General features: G+C 36.8%; 1 long non-coding RNA gene across 1 annotated transcript in view; it reads left to right on the top strand.

Moving 5' to 3' along the window:
• Positions 1-14206, top strand: part of LOC128663664 (uncharacterized) — a 64009-nt gene extending 49803 nt beyond the window's left edge. The window contains exon 2 of the long non-coding RNA XR_008402892.1: positions 13265-14206. This is a non-coding gene — a long non-coding RNA (uncharacterized LOC128663664). The remainder of the gene's footprint in view (positions 1-13264) is intronic.
• Positions 14207-14780: the final 574 nt, after the last annotated feature.

The following is a 14780-nucleotide window of genomic DNA, read 5'->3' on the forward strand; positions in this document are numbered from 1 at the left end:
CTGTCCATAGCCGATACCTCAGAGAAGGCCCTGTTTATCAAATTCTTGGGATACCCCCTGTCCTTCAATCTAGATTTTAGTTCCTCACTCTCTTCAAGGAAATCCTCTTCCCATGAACAATTTCTTTTAATCCGCATGAATTGGCCCTTAGCAATGCCTTTAAAGACATGCCGGGGGTGACTACTTCTGGCGTGCAACAGCGTGTTCCCAGAAATAGGTTTCCTATAAAGAGATGAGGACACCCCCCTAGTTAAAGCATCAAAGCTAAGGGTCACCTCCAAGTAGTTGACACTAGTCTGATTCCACTCAAAGGTGAAACTCAGACCCACACTGTTAGTGTTGAACATGTCAACCAGTGATTTTGCTTGATCTTGATTGCCTGAACAAATGACCAACATGTCATCTATATAGCGTAGATATTTAACAATATGCCTGGTATTATCTCTATTACCTCCAAAGACATGGAACCGCTCCCACCAACCCAAAAATAGGTTGGCATAGGAGGGGGCAAATTTGGCCCCCATAGCGGTTCCACGCCTCTGGAGGTAAAACTTTCCCTCGAACATAAAAAAATTATGCTGGAGAAGAAAATGAACCACTCTCAGCACAACCTCCCTATGCTCAAGGAAGAGGTCAGTCTCCATTCTCAAAAAGTATGATACTGCTTTTAGGCCACACTCGTGAGGTATAGAGGAGTACAGGGACACAGCGTCGATGGTAATCCAGCTGTATCCTGACTCCCAGGTCACGTCTTGAAGTCTAGAGAGCACATGAGTCGTGTCTTTAACAAAACTTGGCAACTTTTGAACCAGGGGTTGAAGGAATTGGTCCACCCATTTGGACAAAGGTTCCAGTAAGGAGCCAATCCCTGCCACTATCGGCCTACCTTGTACATCTTCAAGGCTCTTATGGACCTTTGGAAGGTGGTGGAAGATGGGCACCACAGGACTATCAACCATTAGACAATCATATGTCTGTTCATCAAAGATGCCCATCTCCACCCCATCATCCAAAAGGTCCCTAAGAGTAGCCCTGTACTGCATTGTGGGATCCCTTGCTAGTTCCATATAGGCCTCAGGATCTTCAAGTTGTCTTAAGGCCTCCTTGATGTACATGTCTTTATCCAGCAGAACCACACTGCCACCTTTGTCTGACTGACGTATAACCACCTCCTTATTGTTCTGAAGGGTCGCTAATGCTTCTCTTTCTATTCTTGACAAATTAGAGTGACGGTCCAATTTACTGGATTTATGCAGTGCGGTGAGATCTTCAATTACTCTTTTATGAAAAACTTCCAGGCCTTTGCCCCTAGTTTGCAACGGATAAAAGTTTGACCTAGATTTCAAATTGTATTGATGGTAATTGATGGCATTTTTTTGAAGTCCATTCGGGAGATGTTGCAACCCTCAGGTGGCAGGCTATAGAACAAGTGTCCAGACCACCAAGAGGGGGCAATGTATTCCATATTCTCTCCAGACAGGAGATCTATTGGATACATAGACTTGGTAGCCTGCTGCCTGGAGGTTTCAAATCCGAATTTGACATCATCAATTTTTGGCATAGATAGTGGTTTTGTATTTTTAGCATGACTATCTTATGTAAATATCCAACTAGCATAGAGTTGCGCATATCTGGTTAATTTGGATGCTATGGACAGCATTATATTATGTGGAAACATTCTTTCAGGTTTTATTATCTACCTGACCAATGAATATACAATAACTCCATATAGTACTTATGTGATTTAGAAAAAAATGTATTTTTACTACTTTTGCACTTTATACTTATGGAATTTTCATGTATGTGCATTCACATTTGCATATAATTAGCTGTTTTCCATAACACTGTTGATATCTTTAGTAACATTTTAGCACACTGCTGTTGTTACTTATTTGTTTAAATCATTTAAGTCATATCTTGTTAATGTGGATGCTATGGACAGCTTTATATTATGTGGAAATATTTTTTCAGGTTATATTTTTTCAGGTTTTGTTTTCTACCTGACTAATGAATATACAATAACTCCATATAGTACTTATGTGATTCAAAATACTTAAAATATGTATTTTTATATTTATTTTTATTTTTACTTCTTTTGTACTTTATACTATTGGAATTTTCATTATCTAATTATGTATGTGCATTCACATTTGTATATAATTAACTATTTTTCATAATTCTGCTGATATCTTTAGTAACATTTTAGCACACTGCTGTTGTTACTTATTTGTTTAAGTCAATTTCTTATATATTTGTTCTATCTATCCCCATATACATGTATTATATATATATGTTAAATACCATTTCTGTATTGCTTAGTGATACTAGTATGTTTTTAACTTGGTTTTATCTCTTACCACTCCCATTAGGGGAGTGGCTAACAGGTATATCAGGTGCTCTTTGTTGAACACCTGTTATCAGTCTATGACTACGGCCACACTGTGCCGAAACCGGTCAGACCTTTTGTACTAGTTCTCTATGCTGAGATAATTTTGTGACCTGTTTTAACTTATGTCTACGAAATAAAGGCTTTTTTCTACATTTTACATTTGGAACTGCCGTGTATCTGTTTCCCTTCTCCTGGACTAGCTCTAGATTACCTTTTTTTTTCATTAATCCCTCAATAAATTGAAAAATGACCAACAATTGGTCATTAGACAAGCAGATAAAGGAGGAGGTATAATTGTCCAAGATAGAGAGAAGTATTTGGGTGAGGCCAATCGGCTATTAAATGATCCAATTACTTATGCCAAACTCTAAGGGGATCCAACCATAGAATACAATAAAAACCTGTTAATACTTATGGATGCAAAGAATGATGGAATATTAAATAATGATGAATTTGCATTCATCTATAATCCATATCCAAAAATACCTATTTTTTACCATATTCCGAAAATCCACAAGGATCCATCTAACCCCCTTGGTCGACCGATTATTTTGGGTATCGACTCCATCACGAGCAATCTATCCACATATGTAGACTCATACATGCAACCGATGGTCAAAAATATCAGATCTTATGTAAAAGACACTTTAGACATTATTAACAAATTGGAAGAAATGCAATGGAATGAGGGATATATGTGGATAACTTGCGACGTGGTGGCGTTGTATAACAATATCCCTTATGGTAAAGGCATAGAGACAATTACATTTATGGGGAATGAGAGTGGCATGTCTGAGAAACATTTGGGATTTTTAGAAGAAGGTATCAAGTTCATTCTAAATAATAATTATTTCTGTTTCATTATAAGCAAATTCAGGGGACAACATATATATGGCAATTTTTGAAAATGAAATTGTATGGCAGAACAATCCGTATGCCAATAATATCGTCAAGTATTTTAGATATATTGACAATATTATAATTATATGGCAAGGTGATTCCATTAAGGCCCAGGATTTTGTCAGGTACATAAGTAATAATCGGTTCAATCTCACATTTACGGAAAAAAACTCAAAAGATAGTATTGAGTTCCTAGATATTGAACTATTTATAGATCACACTTCTAATTCTGTTATGGTGTAAAAATACAGAAAACCAACTAATAGTAATGGCTTTCTTAATGCCAAAAGTAGGCATTTAAAAAATTGGAAGCAGAACATTCCATATGGACAATTCCGCAGAATTCAGCAGAATTGTTCTAGGTTAGAAGATTACCATAAGGAAGCAGATGTGCTTCAAAATAAATTTATAGAAAAAGAATATGATAGAGAATTAGTTAATCAGGCAAGAGAGGTTAATGCTAACTGTGAACGTAGAGAACTGCTCCATCCCCCTAAAGAGAAGGAAACAATACAAAAAGGGGATTACAACAGGTTTATCACTACATATAGTGAAGGAGCTGGTTTTATTAAAAGGACCCTCCATAAACATTGGGGGATCCTGAAAGCAGACCCTCTACTGAGAGACGTTATTGAAGAGAAGCCTAATGTGGTGTTTAAAAGAAATCAAAACCTTAAAAACATATTGGCTCCGTCCAAACTAAAGGGATTATCCCAGACCAATATAAATAAACTAGGTACGTTGAATCAATGGGTCATAGGGAAACCGGGGACCTTCAGATGTGGACGTGGCAATTGCTGCATGTGTTTCCATATTTGGAATCGTGACTGTATTATGAATTGGAATAACACCAAGAGTGTGTCCATTAAAGCGAGAGGCAATTGCCATTCCACATTTGTTGTCTATGGTTTAACTTGTGGCTGTGGGAAAATTTATATCGGTAGAACGAAGAGGAAGATAAAAAGGAGATGCTATGAGCACATTAACAACATAGAAATAGGATTATATAGGTTATATCATAGACAGGATCCTAGTAGCCTCCATATTAGTATTTTGGAGATCGTTCCATTAAAGGGACAGTTAACACCAGAATTTTTGTTGTTTAAAAATATAGATAATCCCTTTATTACCCATTCCCCAGTTTTTTTGCAAAACCAACACTGTTATATTAATACACTTTTTACTTCTGTGACTAACTTGTATCTATGCATCTTCTGACCGCCCCTAATCACATGACTTTTAGTTATTTTGCATATAGTTGCATTTTAGCCAATTAGTGCAGTGTCTGCCACTAGCCACGGGCGTGATCACAATGCTATCTATATGGCCTACGTGAGCTTGCTCTCCCCTGCTGTGAAAAGTAAATAAAATAGAGGCGGCCTTCAAGGGCTTAGAAATTATCATATGTGCCTCCCTAGGTTTGCTTTCAACTAGAATACCAAGAGAACAAAGCAAAATTGTTGATAAAAGTAAATTGGAAAGTTGTTTAAAATTACATGCCCTATTTGAAAAATGAAAGTTTTTTTTGGACTTGACTGTCCCTTTAAGTATTAACCCACACCAAAGGCTTACCATTCTGAGACAAAAAGAAACAAGGTGCATCCAAGAACAAGAGAGTTTGAAATCTAGGGGTCTTAATATCGATTTGGATCTACAGGCATTTATGATTTAGGTAGGGTATATCCATTTCACTTCCCCCTGGTTAAAGATATCTGTTTGGTTGAGGTTAGAAGGATAGGGTTAAATTATGTTCGATGAGGCTTTTGATAAGATATAGGCACTAGAGAAAATTCATTGGCAGGTGCCGTTTTTAAATATGTGCCTAATTTAAGTTTTAAATTATTTTAATTTAAGTTATGATTATGTTTTATAAAAGAGTATATACAATGATTTTTTTCTTTATCATGAATTTTTTGGTATCATGTATCAATATTTTCATACTTTGTGTAGCTTATATGTTTTTAAAATGTAATAGTTTCCTATTGCACAGAATAATGGGGTATTAATATGTACATATTAACATTAAGATATAGATTTATAGAATAATATTAAAGTCTTTCAGGTTTGCAGTGATGCATTAATGGACGCTTGACAGATAGAGCTAACAAAGTGAAAGCCGCTCCCCTGCAATGCCAGTCAACCATGGACAAAGAGGCGTGTATGTAAACAAAGACCGCATCATCACTCGTCATAGAGGAGGCGGGGTGAGCGTGTATAAGAAGGAGGGGATCAGCCGGATGAAATGCGTAGATGACAGGACGGTCTATTTGAACAGTTGTCAGTACCCAGCAAGAGACACATAAGAGACCGAAAAGCTCCAATTGGAAAACCAGAGCAGAGGATATACAGGACAGATCACTCTAAGCAGTGTGAAAGCAGAAGCTGTATGGAACTGTTACCCAGATCTGTATCACGGGCTTGTTGTAACCAAGGCTCATTTATTTTAACCCTCTTGTAAGTTCAATAGATTATATGCTCGGAATAAATGTGTTTTAGATTTACCTTGAGTTGTGGATGCGCTCTTGTGCTTTGTTGTTCCAGTGTATTCGTTGTCAGTGCACCCCTTAGTGCCCTGTGAAAGAAGAAGCAGCATCACCAGCTCAACATTACAGGAGAACTATCCAGAGAAAGTGAAAATAACAGATATTAGTTTTCTACCATACTCCCGGTGCCACGAAGTAAGTATCTATCATACTTTACCATAGTTTACTGATATTTATTACAATATATGGTAATTATAATAAATGTTTTATATTTTTATTGTATTATTTATTTTGTATTAAACACAGTGAGAAGATATTAATATCTATGGTGTTTAGATAGATGGGGGTCGGATTCATTCGGATTCGAAAAAATTTGGCTGGGTTCGATTCGGTTCGGTTCGATTCGGAAATTCGGAATTTCGGTAAGTGTTAGGTGGGATGTGCTATGTATTACACTAGTATTATGTACTGTATATTAGGTTTAACCCATAGCAGAGTGATAAAACCTAATATACTGTACAATACTAGTGAAATACACGGCCATCCAAATCTACCGAATAAATCCGAACTAATTAGGATTTATTCGGTAGATTCGGCACTACCGCAATTTGGAAATTCGAATCGATCCGAATCTCCGAATTTGACAAATTTGTCCGAATTTCGATTCGGACCGAATCGAATCGCACATGTCTAAATATAATCAATTCAGCATTTGACTAATCAAAACATATTAAAGACATAATTTAAAACTGCAGAATGTGCATCTTTATACACACTAATGCTTCCACACATAATATAAAAATTATATTTGCCTGTTAATAAGGTTAACGTTGCATTTATCTTCAGTAAAATATTTACTATGTAGATTTTTCCAAAACACAATATCTGAAAATTCATTCTTTAAGTAGGAGCAATATGTCATTCACCTGGTTTATATGGAAAAATGTAGTGTTAGGCTATGAATTTGTTTCTTATTATGTGTTTATCCTAATGGTGTAAGAGAATAATTCATATTGTTAGTAAGTAGTAGAAAGTTTGATGTTTTCTAATAAACATTTAGTTGTAATTGTACAAATTAGTGTTGCGAAGCAGACAGTATATTCTCACATTCTAAGATTCATGTCATTGTTAATATAGATACATAGAAAAGGATTTGTACTTGTTAGGTGATCTGGAACCAAAGTTACATGAAAAATGCTACCATTGCTTAAACTTGTCAAAAATTATGCAGGAGAGTCTATTTACTTAAATTAGTTCCCAAGACAAGGTACATTACCAGGTAAAATATAACATCTAAATGATGAAAAAAGTGAGGAGCAGTCAGACCAGGTGTAGAGTCAATGGATAAAAAAAAGGCAGAAGTCAGGAACCAAGCCAGGGTCAAGAACCAAACTGTGTATAAAACAAGGGATAGGACACACATATAAGTCAAGAGCCAACCTAGTTCACATAGCAGTCAGGGGATGTGAAAATAGCAGAAAACAGGAGCAAAGGCAGGATCAGGAGCTAAAACAGATACCTTATAGCAGTGAAACATAAGACACAAATCAAATTCTAGGAATCAGGCTTGGGGTTAATGTACCAGAAATCAAATACAAAAGGAAAGAAAACAGTTATAGGGTACAGTAATTTGAGGATAAGAAATGGTAAAAGGTCTTAAGAAACTACACTTTCAAAATATGCAAATACTTTAAATATTGCCTTTGGAATTTATAGCATACGCCTTTGCATGTGCCTTGTTGATGTATATACATCAATTTTTGCTGAAGCAGAAAAAAACAACATTTATGATGGTTCTTTAATGATTGTACATCTTATCGCACACACGCAGGACTGAGGCAAGTATTGAAAAACATGACTACTCATGAACATACCAACTGCACACACTCTCCGTTACAGATTCAGGGTGGATGATTCCCTGTACCTTATGTTGCTGACATGCAGCTTCTTTCATTAGACAAGTACAACTAAAATCCACAAGTTTTTTGCAGTTTGTCAAATTTCAGAGCTTGTCATTATTTATGAGGTCCTACCTGCTGTGCCTCTAGGAAAGTTTCTGAGACTGCTAATATTCTGGTTCACAAAGTGAAACTGGGAACACTGACACACTGCTCAGAAACACCAAATATGCCCTGAACCAAATAGATACACTAAAGGATTGCTCCCAACCATAATCACCACACAACCATACCCTTAGGTTGTCCTGCTCCTTTTTTTTGCCGCCAAACCACATTTTTTACCCATCTTTATTCAACCCTGGGACGTACCTGACTGTCACTTTCATGCCTGGTATTGATACTGGGACCTCAAGTCTCCTCCTTCCCTCCTGAGCCAACAGGGAGATACTGACTGTAAAGATGACCTTAACTGAGTGGACACAACTTCTTGAAGGTACCCAAAAACAAATTGTAATTCTAACTGATCATAAAAATCTTTTATATCTACAGTACAGTAGCTAAACACTTGGCTTTATACTTCTTCCAAATTCAACTTTATTCTGTCTCAACTACCTGGTTCTAAAAACAAGAAAGCAGATGCCCTGTCTCGACAGTTTACAGATAAGGATATTAAGGATCAACCTGTCGACTTTATAATTCCTCTATAAGGAATAATAGGCAGTCAATTCCACTTCTCTTCTTCACTGTTTACAGTTCTCCCAGAGCCTAGTGCCCTGAGAACTACAGGTCCCTCTAAATAAACTATTCATCCCACCCTGTCTCAGAAACCAGATTCTCCAGTGTGCCCATGATAGTAAATTATCTGGACACCCTGGTATAGAAAGAACTAATTAAAGTCTTACATATGGTGGCTTGATATGACCCGAGATGCTAAAGACTATGTAGCAGCCTGTCATTTATGCACAGCCAAATCCATGTGGGTTGCTAACACTTCTAAAAATACTTTATAACCGATCTTCCCTCCTCCAAAGGTTATACTATTGTATGGCTGATAGTGAACCGCTTCTTAACGATAGAATACTTTATACCACTAAAGTCCCTAATATCCTCTAAAAAACTAACTAGTCTATTCATCTCTAAATTGGTACACCTACATGTTTTGCCCAGTAATCTTGTGTCTGACAGAGGAACACAGTTTATATCCAAATTCTGGAGAGCTGATTGCCGAACCCTAGGATTATCTATTTCCCTTTCTTCAACCCACCACTCGCAAACTAATGGTCAAACTGGAAGAGTTAACCAGGACCTGGAAGCGTATCTACAAAATTATGTTACACCATCTCAAGATGACTGGGTACAAGTACTAGCCCTGGTCGAATAGGCACATAACTACCTATATTACTAAGCTCACCATACTTCTTCTTTCCATGCAGCCCTTGGATACCAACCTCAAAACTTTCACATGGATACCCAGGTCTCTGGGGTCCCAGCAGCTGACCAAAGAACCTACCACCTGCAATGTCACTGAAACAAATACGCCAGTTGCTACAGTTCTCTACTAATCATTACTAAATTTTCACTAATCTCAAGCTGTGGATGGCCTCAACATTTCATCCTGGTGATTGTGTGGCTTTGAACTAAACATCTAAAGCTAAAACAGCCTTCCTCCAAACTAGGACCTAAGTACATAGGCCCCTTTTTTGTTATTCGTTGGATTAACTCAGTGGCATATTTTCTCCAACTTCCAAAAACCCTCAGCATATAGCCCGTTTTTATGTCTCACTGCTTAAGCTAGCAATCCATAGCTATTTCTCCAAATTGGTAAGGTCACTTAAACCAGTCTTAGTCATATGAAATCACTCTAATCCTTGACTCTTGCAGGCGGGGTCGACAGTTGTATTACTTGGTGGACCAGAAGGGCTGCCCTGTTACAGAGAGGTCTTGGGTGGCTGCTTGTTATATACTTGCCCCACAACTTGTCTGTGCTTTCCATAAAAAATACCCGACTCGACCCAAATAGCCTGGAGGACGTCTTTGTGTGGGGGCTTCTATCACGCCCATGCCTGAAGTTGATCCTAGGACCTCCAGTCTCTGGCTGGTTGCCTTCCCTCCTGGGCCACTGGAGGACTCAGGCTCTGTTTGAGAATTGCTTATTCTACTGTCTGCTCTGGCTGGCTCTCTGGCTCCAACTGCCTGCCATCCGCAGGCAGTTACTCAATCAACAGCCTATATAAGCTGCTTCCTGTGTTTTCCATGTATAAGACTGTATTCCTTGGTGTGCTATTTCCAATCCTGTATCTGCTGTTCTCTGTGTATGACCCCTGCCTGTTTCCAGGACTCTGGATTCTGATCTGGTTCTGTTGTCCACAAGATTCCAACCTTTGGCCTGGACATTTTTCACCCCCTTTGGATCCTCCTTTGTCACTGTATTTAGCTTGCATGGTTTTGACCTTTACCCAGTACTGGCCTTGATTTTGTCTTGTCCTCTGGATTTGTCACATCCTGGGTCTAACCCTTCATTGTCACCAACCTCAGGGTCTTTTTCTGGACTGACTTTACTATTCCCATTACTCAGTACTATTTTAAAATAAAATGTTGGGAGGTATAAAATTTCCATATCTGCTTCCAAATGTAGTTAATTATTAAAATTGACATGAAACCCAATTATATTTCTATTTACTTCTATTATCAAATTATACAATTTTCTTGATATTCTTTTTTTTAAAAAACAGATCGGAAGGCTTCTAAGCATGCATGTATCTGGATCACTATGGAAGCAGTTTTACAAGAATACTTTTAACATTAAATACTGTGCTGATATTGCTAGGCATCTAGTACTCAAAAGCATTCTTGCAAACTTGCAGCCATATAGTACTCTAGATACGTGCACATTACATAACTAGGTATTCTCTTAAAGAAATGTTCTCTTTTGTGATTCAGATAGAGCATGACATTTTAAGCAACTTTCTAATTTACTCCTATCATCAAATTTTCTTCATTCTCTTGGTATCTTTATTTGAAATGCAAAAATGTAAGTTTAGATGCCGGACCATTTTTGGTGAACAACCTGGGTTGTTCTTGCTGATTGGTGGATAAATGTATCCACCAATAAAAAAAAGTGCTGTCCAGAGTTATGAACCAAAAAACTTAGATGCCTTCTTTAAAAAAAAAAAGATAGCAAGAGAATGAAGAAAAAATGATAATAGGAGTAAATTACAAAGTTGCTTAAAATTGCATGCTCAAAAATTGCATGACAGGATCAATGCGTCCAAGTCGGAGTTACTCTGGATCAGAAAGACCTTGGGTTCCCTTTTAGATATACCCTTCAGAGTCTCTGAATCTTTCAGATACTTAGGGATAATAACATCACCTGATATAGATCAATGTTATGATCTTAATATAATACCAGTGATGAACGAGATCAGGGATAGTATGAAAGTATGGCAGAACCTTCCACTTTCAATCTCAGGGCGTATTGCTGCATTCAAAATGATACTTCTCCCGAAATTATTATATATTTTGCAGAATACCTCAGTAATGCTTAAACGGAAGGATGCTGGTAAAATTAACAGCATGATAAGAAACTTTATATGGCAGAACAAAAAGCCCAGAATATCGCTACTGAAACTATCGTTACCTAGAAAGTATGGGGGATTGGCACTGCCAGACATACAATTGTATAACCTGGCTTTTCTTGCTCGAATAGTGGTCGACTGGATTTTAAATAAAGATTATACAATAAACAATGAACTGGAAAAAAGTGTAAGCTCTCCCTTTCTTCCTTTAGCTTTAATACATTGTAATATCAAATTAATTCCCCAAGAAATCAAAAGACTCAAAACGATAATGTATCCTTTACAAGCATGGTGGAAGATCTGTAAGATATTATCCATCAAAAGCAGCATTTCTGACTATATGCCAATTAAAGGAAACCCTAAATTTCAAGCGGGACTACAATCGGTTTCTTTTCAGAACTGGCACACCTTAGGCTTGTATAATATTTCTCAGATGATAGATAAGAATAGACTTTGCATTAAAACGTTTGAGAACTTGAAACGAGAATTTAACCTTTGTAATAAAGAATTCTTTGCATATTTACAAATAAGGCATTTTATCTCCAAGATGGTAAATGAATCGGGCTGGAATTGGTCCCTGGGAAAGTTGGAGAACTGGCTTGTGTTAGCAAGGAACGGATTTATGTCAATTTCCCCATGTTATCAATTCTTAATTTCTAACAAAGGGGAAAAGAATTTAGGAAACTTATCAACCGCATGGAATTTAATAATACCTCAAGAGGATATAAATGTAAGTAAAATTCATGCTTCCATTTCAAAAGTCTTACAAATTACCTTATCAGCTACATGGAGAGAGACTCATATAAAGTTATTATATAGGACCTATTATACCCCGAAGAAGGGGTCTAGATATGGTAACATTAATTTCTGTAAATGTCCAAAATGTTCATTTTTATCAGCAGATCTCATTCATATGATCTGGGAATGTCCCAGAATCAAATGCTTTTGGCTTAAGATTGAATACTGGATCAATCAAATATTAAAAATTTCCCCTTTAAAATTAAAAGTGGCTGATGTAATTTTTCTATGGGACGCGACTGAAAATCTGCGGATGTATAATAAAATAGTGAATATGATTATCTTAGCGGCAAGGTGCTTGATTTTTAAGAAATGGAAAGGAAGTAGGAACCCTAGTATAAATGAGCTTAAAAACTGTCTAAAAAAAACAGTGTATACTAGAGCAAAAAGATACCAATATGGAAAAGGAAACGGATATCGAAGGTTTCTTTAAAAAATGGTCAGTACTTATTAAAACGCTGTCACCAAATGAGATAGAATATATGATTTACCCTTTCAGAAATTTAGAGCTAGTTTTGCTGGGGGTTTGGTAATCCGCTCTGCTCAAGCCTCAAACTGGTGGGTCAAGATTCCTTCCTTCTCCCCCCTTTTTTTTTTTTTTTCTCTTTTTTGTTGTTGTTTGTATGTGTTTTGTTTTTTAATTTTTTTTTTTTTTTTTTTGTTACTGTACGGTTATTTTTTCTTAAAATTTTTCAGATTACTGTATAGTAAAAGGTCTAATTTGTTGTAATGTTGAGAGAATGGAATAAAAAAGGAAAGAAAAGACTCCAGCAGAGAATATAATTTATTTTAGACTCTATGCTTTGGTATAATTCTGTGAAATACTGACAACTTTTTTATTTTTCTTGTATTGTCTACATTAATTGTAATATGTAACATCAGGCCCTGCGTGGCACAAAATTTGTAATTTGATTTCTTTTTTTCTCAATATAATGCTGGATTTAAATAAAAGTTTAAAAAAAAAAAAATAAAAAAAAAATTGCATGCTCTATCTGAATCACGAAAGAAAAAATGTGGGTTCAGTGTCCCTTTAAAGAATAAAGAATACCATGAGAACAAAGTAAATTTGATAAATGAAGTAAATTGGAAACTTTTTAACTTGTATGCTCTATCCGAATTATGACAGAAACATTTTTGGTTTTATATTCCTTTAAACTGATAAACCATTTACCTGACAATATTCTTAACAATGTATTTTTTTTTATACCTTTATTTCCTTAGATAAAATGACAAACAGTAGAAAACATCAATGCTTTCAAACATTTAAGTCTATTTGTAAAATAAAAAATCAAGTAACTGAAGCTGACTGCCTAGTCCCTTCTGAAACAACTATACCACCCACCCAGGATGATCCAGGATAAAAGCTGTGCCGTAAGAGGGGTGAAGTGTTCACAAAGTCCCTTCTGTAACACCTATATTGTCCCCAGCTGTAAGTCCAAAGAGGGATGAAGTTAGTCGCATAGTCCCTTCTGCAAAACCTATACCTTCCGGAGCAGCGGAACCAGCATCATGATTGTCCTCACTGACCCCAGTACCCCATGCCGGGTTTATGCCACCCTGTGTATCCTATGTGCCTTGTTTATTATACCAGCCTGGATTTTATCCCTGATAATATGGTCCCCAATGGTAAGGTCACCCTAGCTATAAAGAAATTGGAATATCTATCCATTGAGCTTAAAAAGAACTCTGGCATTGATAACCCATGGGACAAATTATTTACTGGTTCAGGTCTTCTAGTCCTAAGGTAGTCATGATTATGACTAAAGAGGGGAATTGTCAGGTAGTATTGCCTATTTGCACGCACTCTTTCATTCCACACCACTTGTAATATTATGTGCTTCCACACCACTTGTAATATTATGTGCTTTCATTCCACATTGCTAATATTATGTGCCTGTCTGTGCTTCACAGACAGTTCCTGTTTCTTCTGGCACAACGCCCAGAGCTAAGACACATGACCTATATGCTACATCTTTTTTCAGCTATCACAAATGTATAGTTTCATTTTAGTTTCATTTCTCACAAATAATGTTATATCAAAAAAGGCTATAAGGCTGTATGCTATACAAATAATATTTTGTTACGTATCGGATGCCTACATGCATCCCACATTATATAAGTTGCTACCAGCACCCACAATAAACGAGCACTTGCTAATGACAATCTGCCTGAGGTGTTGTTATTTTCAGTGTTCCCGGAATTCCGAAGATCCCTGCTTTTGCCAAGACTCAGCATCCAAAGAATTTCACTGGGAGAATCCCCTGTCCTAACAGTAAACACATGAGTCTTTTCACAGATATATCCAATGCACGTAGTGGAGATATCTCTACAGCTGTACTGCAAATCAAAAACTAGGTGCAATTTTGTACTGATACCAAAAGGGTCAAACATACTTCCTCCCAGGGTTATATACACATTACTGAGTTCTTCCTAAGTGAAATAAATGCTTTACCTCAAATGCTGAGTGGTTTGTTTCAATGCAACCACCACTTAGAAAAAGACTTGCTATTTTCTTAAAAAGCAACTATGAAAGCCTGAAAGGAACACAAGACTGAGCAACACTGAGACGTTTACACAGTCGCAGTATCCAAAGTCTTGAAGTTTGTGCGTGTTTCTGCTTGTGCACAATTTAATTTCCACTTGTGATACATGCACACGTAAAAACTTTGCTTCCAGCAGTGTTTATGCTTGAGCAGGAGCACTAAATATCACTCCACTTGTATTCTAGCCTTCAGTA

Source organism: Bombina bombina, chromosome 6, assembly GCF_027579735.1.
Source record: "Bombina bombina isolate aBomBom1 chromosome 6, aBomBom1.pri, whole genome shotgun sequence".
Taxonomy (NCBI): domain Eukaryota; kingdom Metazoa; phylum Chordata; class Amphibia; order Anura; family Bombinatoridae; genus Bombina; species Bombina bombina.